A 12382-nucleotide genomic window follows, 5' to 3' on the forward strand; every position below is an offset into this window, starting at 1 on the left:
GTCTTGAAGGCTTGCTCTAGAGATGAGTTTTCATTTCTACTCAACTTCTGCTCATGTGTTATCAGTGATGCATGAATTTCATCAACTGAAAAGTTTGAGATATCCTTTGTCTCTTCTATGGTGGTGACAATCACATGGAACTTTGAGGGTAGGACTCTCAATATTTTCTCCACAATCCTCCTTTCTTCAAGAACTTCTCCATGAGTCCTTATTTGTGTGACCAGACCAATCACATGTGTGAAGAATGAGTCAATACTGTCTGACTCCTTCATACACAGATTCTCAAAATCTTTCCTCAGCAATTGTAGTTTTGCTGTCTTCACTTTCTCCATGCCTTGATAGGCTGTCTTGAGGGTTTTCCATGCTTCTTTGGATGTCTTAGCTACAACTATCCTTGGAAACACACTCTGGTCCACTGCTTGATACAAAAATACAAGGGCTTTTGAATCCTTCTTCCTATTGCTCTTCAATAGGTCTTTCTCTGCCTGAGTTAATCTATTAAATTCATTTTCATCTGCTGGTTCTTCAAATCCATCTTCAACAAGTTCCCATAAATCTTGTGAGGCAAACATGGCTCTCATGGTTATTGCCCAATAGTCATAGTTTTTCCCATTAAACTGTGGGAGTTGGGTATTAAACATACCCATACTAGTGCTTGTGCTGGCCATTCCTTGCATTCTAAGCTATGCTTCTAAATCCTTGACTGTGTATTTAAAACACTGATTGTTTCTTCAGCAGTAACACAAAGAAAACTTTGAGGAATACCTGGATTCTTTTGCCTGAGACTTCACTCTGCTGGAGAAGTTGTTGCAGCAAAAAAAATCCTTCCTTCAGCTTCTTTGACACCTTCAAAGAGCCTGGATCTGCTCTGATACCACTGTTGGGGATTTTTCTGTTAAAATCCCAAAAACAAAATAAACTGAACACAGAGACAATGCTCTGTTTTTCTCTAGGATCTTAGCACAGGGAAGCTTTAATTGATTTCTGAGAACAGAGTATTACACACCCATAAAAAGCTTTGTATTCATTAAAATAAAATTTCTGATACAAAATTCATCCTCTTTCACTCAGAGGGATTCACCAAAACATTTCAACAAAATTACTCTGTCTCCTTTAAAAAAATTTACACAGCTGTGTGTAAATTTTTGTTTACATTTACTGCTGTAAAATAAAAACTTACAAATCCATTCTTCACATTACATAAAATTGCTATGCATTTCAATGCATGAGCTCCACAAAAATTACCACGCTGCTGTGCATTCCCATTCACACTGTTGTGTGAAAAACCTATACTCCATTTGCAAGCTGCTCCAGTTTCGTTTTCTTTGCACTGCTGTGTGTTTTCACCTTTGCATTACATAAAAATGGTCAACACCACAAAAAACATATATTATACAATGCATATATAATACATCGAAAAACACCACACGTAAATGCGTTTTACTATGCCCATACCTTCGAAGGAATAAAAAACATTAAAATTAAAAACTTTTACCAATACTCTACGAACACATTTAAGTTTCCTTTATGTTTTACTAGTGGTCAACACAAAACTTTACGCAATGTCAAAATTCATTTGCTGCACGTCTGATGTTGTCCGTCAACCATTGATCTGCCCTCAAGAAATCAAACGATTGAGGTGAATATCGGAAGGCCTTTATTTGTTGAACGTTATGTCCCGATGGAAAGGCTGTTTTGGAGAAGGTACAATGGATGCGCGTCAAGTTTTCATTGCATCGGATGCGTTTGTACGAAAACCACTTTCTGACCAAAAGCGGTCTGATAAGGTAGCGGTTTTCGGGAATGGTTTATGGTCGCCGTTTTAATGCCGCTGCACGGCAGGTTGAAATTAATATTTCAACAAAAGTAATGTCTGGTTTGGTTTCAGGTTTGTCTGGCTCACGATTCAAATGAAACCCAATTTTGTTTGACGACCTCCCAAACATCCCGTTCGACAATCTCCCAGCAAGATTCAGAGAAGCACGGCATCAACTGCAACTGCTACTACTTGAAGAAAATGGTAGTAGCTCGCTGGTTGAATCGTGACTGGAGGAAAGAATAAATGGCAAGATGGGAGTATAAATGAAAGAATCTTCCTGCTTGCTGGATTGATGGCAGGTGGGCTAGTTGAATCGACCGGGGTTGGGAGGAGATGAAAACGGGCAGCTAGCTAGATTGCACACTAGCTGGATTATCAAATCACGGCTATATGAAGGAAGAAATGGCAGGCTAGGATAAGAATGAACCGAAGGGAGGTAAATTACTTACTTGTTGCTTCTTGCTCGCTAGAAGAACATGGATGGATGCTTGTTGGCTGCCCTGCGTCGAGAGCTTAGGAAAATCCTTTGTTTGCAGGAGGAGTTGAGCCTCTGATCCATTTCTTTAGGATTGAGGAGCTGTGAACCAACACCTACTCTTCTTCCTTAACACCTGCTCTTCTTCCATACAACCAAAATTCATAGGAAACCTCTGCTTTGTTTCCATACAACCAATGTTGACAAGCAACACCTTCTCTGCGACCAACATTAAAAAACATCACACTTGCCTTAGGTATGCTTGCTTGATTATGAAGCATAATTGTGAATGTGATAGATCTCCAAGTCTAATAATAAACAAATGGGTTTGATAAATACCCCCAAATCCAAAGAGCTCCACTCACAATGGAGTAGACAAAGACAGAGGTAGCTAGAGCCTAGAGCCCAGTCGACATAGTGATAGTAGCGTCCTCCCATTCTAGCCAACTTCCGTTTCGTAGGTCGCACAATAGACATCGCAACAACATGCATTTCATTAACATGTGACAGAATTATAAGATCAGAATCACAGTTGGGAGAGTGGTAAGATAAGATCTTACGGAGCCCAGGGTGTTAGGGCAGTGCCATCGTTAGAGCAGTTCCCTCTCTCCCCACTCAGGTCAGGTGTATGAACATGTAGTAATGATTCTATTCCTAAATAAGGGATGAATTAAAGTTAATATGTTCCAGTATTTAATGCTATCAACTAATGCCAGCACTAGTATAGCTGTTTGAAAATGCCAAAAAAAACCAATAAATATAACTTATGGTTTTCGAGGCCAAATGAGATGGTGAAACAATTTTTTTTTTTTTAATTTGCTTTATACGTGATCGATAGTTATCGGTAGGCACTAACAAGCAGTTGGAATAATGTATGGCATCGCCATATCGATTACAATAGTCCTAGTCGTGCCTATGGCAGGGACTAATAAACTATTTTCATAAATCAAAACAAAAACTATGACCAAAAGAATTTTAAAATTATATTAATAATTTTAAAATATATACTTTTATTAATAATAAATATAAATTAACTAATTTTTACTTATTAAGTAAATATTTATAATATTTTTTTATTTTGTATGTTAAATTATGTGAGTGTTGAGATGAATATATGTTTAATTTTTTGCTTGAGAGGCAGCTACTAAGGGGCATCTAAGTCATCGAAATCAATATTTAAGTTGTCAAAATCACTCTCACACTTAGCCTCGACCACTGTAGCCCTTAACATGACTAGATTTTTACCCGCAAAATTTAACACAAATGACCTTCACATCACAAAATGCATCAATAGTATGCCCATCACTATTTATTCTAAACCACTTAAACATTTATAATTTTTAAATTATATATACATCTTCAAATTTCAACAGCAATTAAATTATTTAATAATAAATATTAAAAAAATAATATTAAACCTATCTCACTATCTAAATTTACACTCTTAATTTCATTTCCGTTAAAAATAGAAATATTAAAAATATAATTTATATAACGTTTTATTTTAAAATATTAATACAAAAATCAATATTTAAATTAAAACTAAACTCCATACCAACTTTTAAAAATATTAATACAAAAATCAATTTTTAAATAAAAACTAAACTCCATACCAACTACCTTACCACTCGTGAGAAAAAAATATAACAATTATCCACGCATGCCATGTGCAATAAAATTCTTGCACTTTCCACATAGTGGACATTCGAGATTAACTTGCCTACAACATCAATACAAATTATAGGGCAACAAATCTTTTCGAAAATGTGCACTTTCCACATAGTGGACATTCGAGATTAACTTGCCTACAACATCAATACAAATTATAGGGCAACAAATCTTTTCGAAAATGTGTGGCATCCACACCCCCTAGATCTCCAATGTCATATCTAGAATAGAGGATAACATATCAAATTATTTTCATTCAATATATTCTCAATACATATGTCACATACTCATTCTATAAGAGATCTTAATCTTTTTAAGGTACCTCAACTCAAGGTGGCAAGATTTGAGTTTGAATATTGACATATAAATATGTTAAAATACATAAGTAAAAAATTATGTTTATAATTTTAATCTATGTAATTTTGTAAGGTTGATTCATTGCTCATTTGAATATTGACATATAAATATGTTAAAATACATAAGTAAAAATTTATGTTTATAATTTTAATCTATGTAATTTTGTAAGGTTGATTCATTGCTCACTGTATGGAGTTCCAAGTTTATTCAAAATTTTATGAGGAATAATAACCACACATCTTTATTATGTTTTATTAAGTAAATTCATTTTCAGTTATGTTCTTTGAGTTTATATTTATTTATATGAAATAGCCTATGGGTTGAGGATTTAATAATACAATTTTGTCACTTTTTTATGTTGTGATGGTAAAGTTAAGAACAATATGAAGTATGAATTATTATATTTTGATATTATAATAATTTTGCTCAGATATTAATAATTAATGGATATTTGAATCGTTAAAAGTGAAATTATAAGATGGACATTAATTATTTTAGTTGAAGTTTCATTCTCATTTTATTAATCAAATAAGAATATTGCATGTTAAAGATTTGATTATAGAAAGTTTATATAAGGGGTGGCATCTAAAGTTTAATATAAAAACATTTTCTGGATCTTTAAAAGTTTAAAATTGCAAATATTTTTAAATATTTAGTTAATTTTATTGCATTTGTATTGTGTCGAATATCAATTAAATTTTGTATTTCATGAAAAGTGATTCATAAATTATTGTGTGTATTTGATTATATAGTTTGTCACAACAAGATCTACTAAGATATAATGAAAATCCAAAATCTACACTATGAGAGTTAATTATTATTTAGAATTTTCGATTTGTTAGTTATTATGTTATGCCTATGCATGTAATATATGAAGTATCGAAAATAGATAAAATGCTCAAATACAATCATTCACAATCATAATCACACAAAATATAAATTGGAAACCCATTATGGGAGAAAACCTAGTTGAATGATGAGGTTTCTCTACTCTCTCTTTCTCTAAATGGAAATGGATGCAAGTACAAACAATGAGACCTATGGCTCACGGGCTGCTACAATACACAAACCATCTCTGTTTTCTCTCTGTATCCACTTTTAGCGACTTTTCTCAACTATGGAACAAAATGCACTCGAATAGAATGGAACATCTTTTCCTCCTAGTGACCTAGTTAGAACACAACTCGATAACTTAATAGTGGTTAAGTTTCCCTACTTTTGGGAGGATTTTGGTTCCAAAAATATTACTAAATGAGGTGAGGAAATTTTTCCTATAACTTCTCCATGGAGTACCACATAGCCTTGCTTGGACGTTGTCCTTTCAACCCAGTTTTCCAAAGGTCATGCTACCCGTTTGTTATAGTTTTGCACCTATTTGTGTAAAATTGTATCCTTTGTTGACTTGCCTAAGATTGTGGTACCAAATCCTCTACAGGCAGTGGTGCAATGGGAAGGCTAAAAGGATATTTAAGATAGATACACAATTCTCCAATTTTTCTTTGGCAAGTCGCTACAAAATGATTTTCCAGTGCATTGTCCAAAATTTGGTTTAGCAATTTATAGGAAAATTTGTAAAGGCCTGCGCTATCAAATGATTTGACAACATTCCTTCTGAAACCTCGATTCCCTTTTGTTAATTTTAGATAACAATGGTATGTTTTATGCTTGTAACAATTACTTCAATGCCTTTTTATTAGCCCTATGATAATTTCCACTTTAATTCCCAATAGTAGTCAAATTAACTATTAATTCACATGGATAGTAACTATAGATTGAACATGAACAATAAAATGCAGAAGACAAACCAAGGCAAGAGAACACAAGAATTTGGGTCAAGCCAGGGAAAAACCTCAAGATGGGGAAAACCCTTAATCAATCCTTCTTATTATCAAATATCAAATGTTCAGCAGACAGAGAATCCAATAATATACAATGATGATGAAGTCAAAGTCAAGCATTTGATTATCAAATTGTCCTCCAAAATCCAAACAACAACAAACCAAAAGATGCTCAGAAAATCAATCAAAACAGTCAAATGTCACCCCTAAAATGTCTTAGGAAACTCAAATTTAAGCCTTTGCAATTTTGGTCAAGGAGTGCACAGTTGATATGTGGTGAACAAAAGGTCTGAGCCTACAATTGATGAGCACATAACTTCAGTATTTCAGCCTTAAAGAACTCTCTCTAGATACATCTTTAAAAATCCTTCCAGAATTCAGCCATACCACTAGGAGATAGGTGATCAATGCAAGTCAACACAGTGAGAGATAGTTGATGAACGCAGAGGAAGAATATTCCCAAACAAGTCCACACGAGCCACATAAAAGACTCCTATTAGCCACATGTTTGAACTCCTTTGTAGATGAGATGATTGTATGTGAGAAGTGTCGAATGAAGGTGAACATAAACCCACATTTATAGTGGTTGACGTGGGCTTGAAGATACATTAATCTTCACTAGGGCTAACATGAATTCTCCTGGAGCCAACTTGAAGATAAGCAGAATTTAGCTAGCTTAAAGTTGAGCCATTTGTAGTTTCCAATCCTTGAGGTGAAGAAGAGTATCATCAAGAGTGATTCATATATGAAGAGTGACATCAAGAAGAATGTAGACAAATGAAGGAATTAAACACTTAGTTTTCAATTTTAACACTCACTCTCAACTAATCGGCAATTCCACCTGTCAGCGTCCATCCATAGCTATGCCATCATGTACTATCTCTAGATCTCGTATTTCCTATGTTGAACATTGATACAAATAATAAGAAGGATTGATCGAGAGTGAGTCACAAGACATTACCACTCTCCATTGACAAAAGTTAGTCCACATAACTAGGGGTAGAACCCCAATCTAACTTGATCTTGAGTTATCAATTTGTTGAACATCATGCATCCTATACATAGGGAGTATGGTAGTACATGATGCGTCCATATGTAGTGTTATGGCCCCTAACCACTTTCCCCAACTCATTAGCCAAATGAGAGGTACTCCTTGAGAGTCTCAGACTGCAAGGGTAGGAAGTATGATGGGGCATTTGCATGAGAAGGTGAACCACTCATCCTGCTTATATTCCATAGGAGAAGGTGAGCCACTCATCCTATGCATATGTCATTATTCATAGGGGGAGGTGAACCACTCACCCTATACTCACATATATCACAACGTGGTATCATAGAGGAAGCTGAACCACTCACCTTGTACTTAATGTACCTATAAGGGAAGGCAAACCACTCACCCTATGGTCATAGATAGCACTAATAAGTACCAGAGGCCCCTCGGAGGTCCCAGAGTTCAATGTCCAACTCAAACAGGACCCTAATTGGAGGGTCCTTCCATGACTCCAAGTCTCTCTCAGAAGGCTAAGAAATTTTCCTTCCCCAATGGCTTCATGAGGATGTTAGAAACCTGTTCATCAGTCCTCGTATGTGGGAGCCTTATTTCTCCCTGTTGTACCATATCTCGAATAAAGTGGTACCTGATATCAATATGCTTGGAGTGGTTGTGCAACACGAGATTATCTGAAAGGTGAATCCCTCTTTGGTTGTCGTAATAAACAACGGTGGTATCCAACACATGCTCAATTAGCTCACATAAGAGCTTCCTCAACCAAATAGCTTCACAACGGGACATACCGGTTGTAATATATTTGGCCTCGGCGAAACTTAGAGAAACCAATTTCTGCTTCCTACTCATTGAAGAAATTGAACCAGATCCCAAAGAGAAGCAACATCCAGATGCTCTTTTTCTATCCACCATACCTCCAATCCAGTCAACATTAGAATATCCATGTAGTCTCAGATTCCTGGAAGTGTACCTCATACCAAAGTTGATAGTGCCATGAAGATATTTTAAGAGATTATTTGAAGTAACCCAATGTATGAGATGAAGTTCAACCATAAATTGACTCAAAATATTTATAGTGAATCATATGTCGGGTCGAGAGTTTATCAAGAACATCAAGGCCCCCAAAAATTGTCTATATTCAGAAGGATTTGCTAATTCACGAACATCGTAATTTCCACATAGCTTCTAGGATTTTAGTTTCATTGGAGTAGACACAAACTTCAATTAACATCTTTCTAAAAGCTTCACAATGTATTTCCCTAGAGAAAGGAAAATATTGCCTAGCTTTTTCCAGACCTCCAGACCGAGGAAGTAATGCATCAGTCCTAGGTCCTTCATCTTGAATTTGGAAGTCAAATCCCTCTTACATTGATAAATGAGAGGGCCTATACCAGTCACAAATGGATCATTGACATAAAAGACCAAAATAAGATGCATTTCCTTTTCAACCTTGGATTATAGTTTTGGATCATCATATCTCCTTGTAAATCCTAGCTTCATAAGATGGCTATAAATCCTCTCATACTAAGCCTTGGTAGCTCAGCTTAACCCATATAGGGCTTTCTTCAACATGTATACATGTATCCTCTGATATTTTTCTTCAAACCCAAAAGGTTGTTCCAAGTATACTTCCTCCTTAAGGGATCCATGCAAGAAAGCAGTATTAACATCCATTTGATGTAGGCTCCATCCTTGATTGGAAACAAGAACAATTATGGATCAGATAGTGGTATATCGGGAAACTATAGCAGATATTTCATCGTTGTCTAATTAAGAGAAATCACGAGCTACGAACCTTGCCTATTTTTTAGCACTTCCATCAACTCCATGTTTAATTTCGTAAATCCATTTTGAAGTGACAACAATCTTGTCCTTGGTTCTAGGAACTACTTCCCTGACATCATTCTTCATGATCAATTCATATTCCTTAGACATAGCATCTTTCCATACCTGGTTCTTCATGGCTTCTTTGAAAGTGAAAGGTTCAGTTTGGATGATAATACTCATGGTAGCCAATTAACCTTGATACTTGTAGGGCTTCTTACTTTATCGAAACGTTCCCCTTGGAGAAGAATGATTTTCATCATCTTCAAGTTTGTCCTTGAGCCATAGTGGTGTTTTCCTTGAGGTAGAGGGATCACTAGGAGTTGGATCAAGAGGATCCACTAGACATAGGCTCCTCCATAAGAGGTTCTACTTGTGTTTCAACAACATCATCATCCTTCCTTGAAATCAGGAGATCTTTTTCTGAGGGAAATGTCTTCATCAAAGGTAATATCTCTACTTATATGTCTCTTTGACAAGGTACATAAATTATATACTCCTTTGAATATTCACCATATCTAATGAATACACCTTTCTTCCCAGAAGGCTCCAACTTATACCTTTTCTCTTTATGCACATGAAAATACAAAAGACAACCAAATATTCTAAAATGAGAAACATCAAGTTTCTTACCAATGAAAATTTATTCAGGTATCTTGAAATCCAAAGCTTGATGAGGGCTCCTATTTTGAACATATACATTAGTATTGGCAACTTCTTGATCCGAACTTAAACATGAACGCAAAAAATTATAGATATATCCATAAATATAGAGATGCAATAGAAATAACACTTCATTTCATTAGTATAAAATACTGAAATATGCTTATAAGCAGAATGGAAATAAGACTAACTCGGGTGATGGTAGCTTATCTCTGAGAAGAGATGTGGGGCTACATGCCTCTGAAATGTGTTACAATGAGGCTCAAAGGCCTATTTATTATTGAGAAATAATGGAAAATCCTAAACACCTAAAAACCTAACCCTAGGAGATGAAGCACCAAAACTATGGGCTTCGTTTCGGTAAATTGGTACATCAACTTCCTCGGGACGTAACTTTGACATACAATCTCTATTTGATGCGCACAATACCTCGTTAGAAATATCTATCTGAGGAATAGAACTTCCAAGTTCCCAACAACAATCTATAACTCATGTCGGCCCCATTTTTCCAAAAAAAAAATCTCATTTAGGGCCTCAAAAAGGCTCTGGAAGTTCAAGACCTGAAAAATTTCCAAAAATAGTAAATTGTGCAACAACTAAGGAAACTGATAAATTGAAAGAGATAGTTGTGGGGGGGCAAGTGGAATAGGCGGGTGGCTACCAACATCCACCTATATCACTTCTCCCCACAAGAATTTTGGTAGACCTTGATCATAGATCATGGCATGGGTGGCTTCCATGATAATTGGATTCTATATTTAGGAAACACCATTCCGCTCTAGAGTTAATGGAACAATAGTCTCCCTTTAATTCCATCCTCTCTGCAAAATTCATTTAATTTATTCGATTCATATTCGGTTCCATTTCCAGTCCTCAATGTCTTGATCTTCTTCCCTGTTTGATTCTCCACTAGTGCTTTGAAAGAACAAAACCTCTTGAACACTTCATCCTTCTTCTTCAAAAAACATATCCATGTTTTGTGTGATAATTCATCCACAAATATTGCATAGTATGTGTATCCTCTTAATGAAGTTACAAGAAAGGCACCAAACAAGTCATATTGAATTAATTGAAGAATATCAGTTGTCTTCGTTTCACTAGAAGGGAATGGTCCCTTTGTATGTTTCCTAGCTGCACAACATTGACAGACTCCTTCATTGTTCATATGGAACTTGAGCATCCCTATTACCATCTTCCTTACCCCATGTAAGGCTTTGTAATGTAAATGGGTAAATCTCCAGTGCCATAGCTCACATTGAATAGAAGTATCATTTTTCAACCCTAAAGGACTTACACCAACTTGATAAAGACCATCAACATTGAATCCAAAAGTAAAATAATATTTTACGTTTCTTTGCCACACAAGTACCATTCCATCAATGAATGCTACTTTGAAGCCTTTGTCTTCCATCGTAGAAATAGATACCAAGTTCGTCCTCAAATTAGAAACATACAATACTTCTTGAAGGTGTATGGTTTGACCATAATTCGATTTTTGAGTAAGAGTTCCTATGAATTATCTCTAAGAATTATCTTTAGGTCAATTTCTTCTCAACGAAATTGGAGAGGGCCTCATGGTATCCAGTGAAATTCCTTGATGCTCCACTATCAATTAACCAATGATCCAAAGTATCCGGAGGAGAGGCAATAGATAGAGCAGAAATAAGATCAAACTCATCTTATTTTTCTACAACACTATTTCATCATACTTGGCATTTCTTGTCCTCTTGGGAGGTTGACTATTTCCTTCTTGGGAAACAAGAGAATTCCTCTTTCCTTTTTTATTATACATGTGGTTCCTTTGATTATTATTTCCTTTCTAATTGTTGGTGTTGTTGTTGTAATCCCTTGGAGGATTTTTCTTGTGAGGAAACTCTCTAGCATAGTGGTCAAGCATGTTGCAATTGTAGCATCTTCATTTGTCTCTTTCTTTGAATCCCTTCTTAGAGCCTTAACCTTGAATTCTTGGACCAACATCATTATTCCTCTTAGCATGTGCAAAGAAAGCAGTAGGTTCATTTCCATTGTAGGATTTATCTGTTTCCATCATCCTTGTTTCCTCTTGAGTTCATCTAGCTAATAACTCATCAAAACCAGGTATCCTGTCATTGTTGAGAGTGGTGGTGACAAATATATCCCATGGTCTTGAAATACCTCCAAGAGTAATGCTATTGAGTTCCCTGTCAACAATAACTTCTCCAATAAATAGCATGTCATTCTTGATTTAATTTATTCTCATGAAGTAGGATTGGATAGAATCCCCTTTATCCATCTTGATATCCTTTAGCTTGTTTTTAAGAAAGAGGATTTTATTTTCATTGTTTAATTTTATCATACATTTCCTTAGAAGTTCCCAAATAAAAAAATATAGGAAACCAAATGCTTTTTAATGGAGTCAATTATAATTTTTTTAGCTTTGATCTCACCTTTTCTATACTTCGTTCTAGCAACAACAGGTGCATTTGAAGGAGGCTCCACCACGTTTCCTTGCACATATTCCAATACTGCAGCCTCTTCCAAAGTCAGGTCCAAAGTCATATTCCATGCATGATAGTGAGATTTTTCATTCATCTTTTCCTTAATTTTGAAGTAAGATGTAGATGTTATGGAGACTCGTCCAACAATCTGTGTCCAATAGATATCTTAGTGATTTCTTTTCTCTCTTGCTTGGGCTTTTCCTCACCTAGGCTTTGATCCCATGTTAATTTTAGATAAAAAATGGTATGTTCTAT

This window comes from Pinus tabuliformis, chromosome 7 (assembly GCF_031772625.1).
Source record: "Pinus tabuliformis cultivar Carrire ecotype Pingquan chromosome 7, CPIR1, whole genome shotgun sequence".
In the NCBI taxonomy this organism is placed as follows: domain Eukaryota; kingdom Viridiplantae; phylum Streptophyta; class Pinopsida; order Pinales; family Pinaceae; genus Pinus; species Pinus tabuliformis.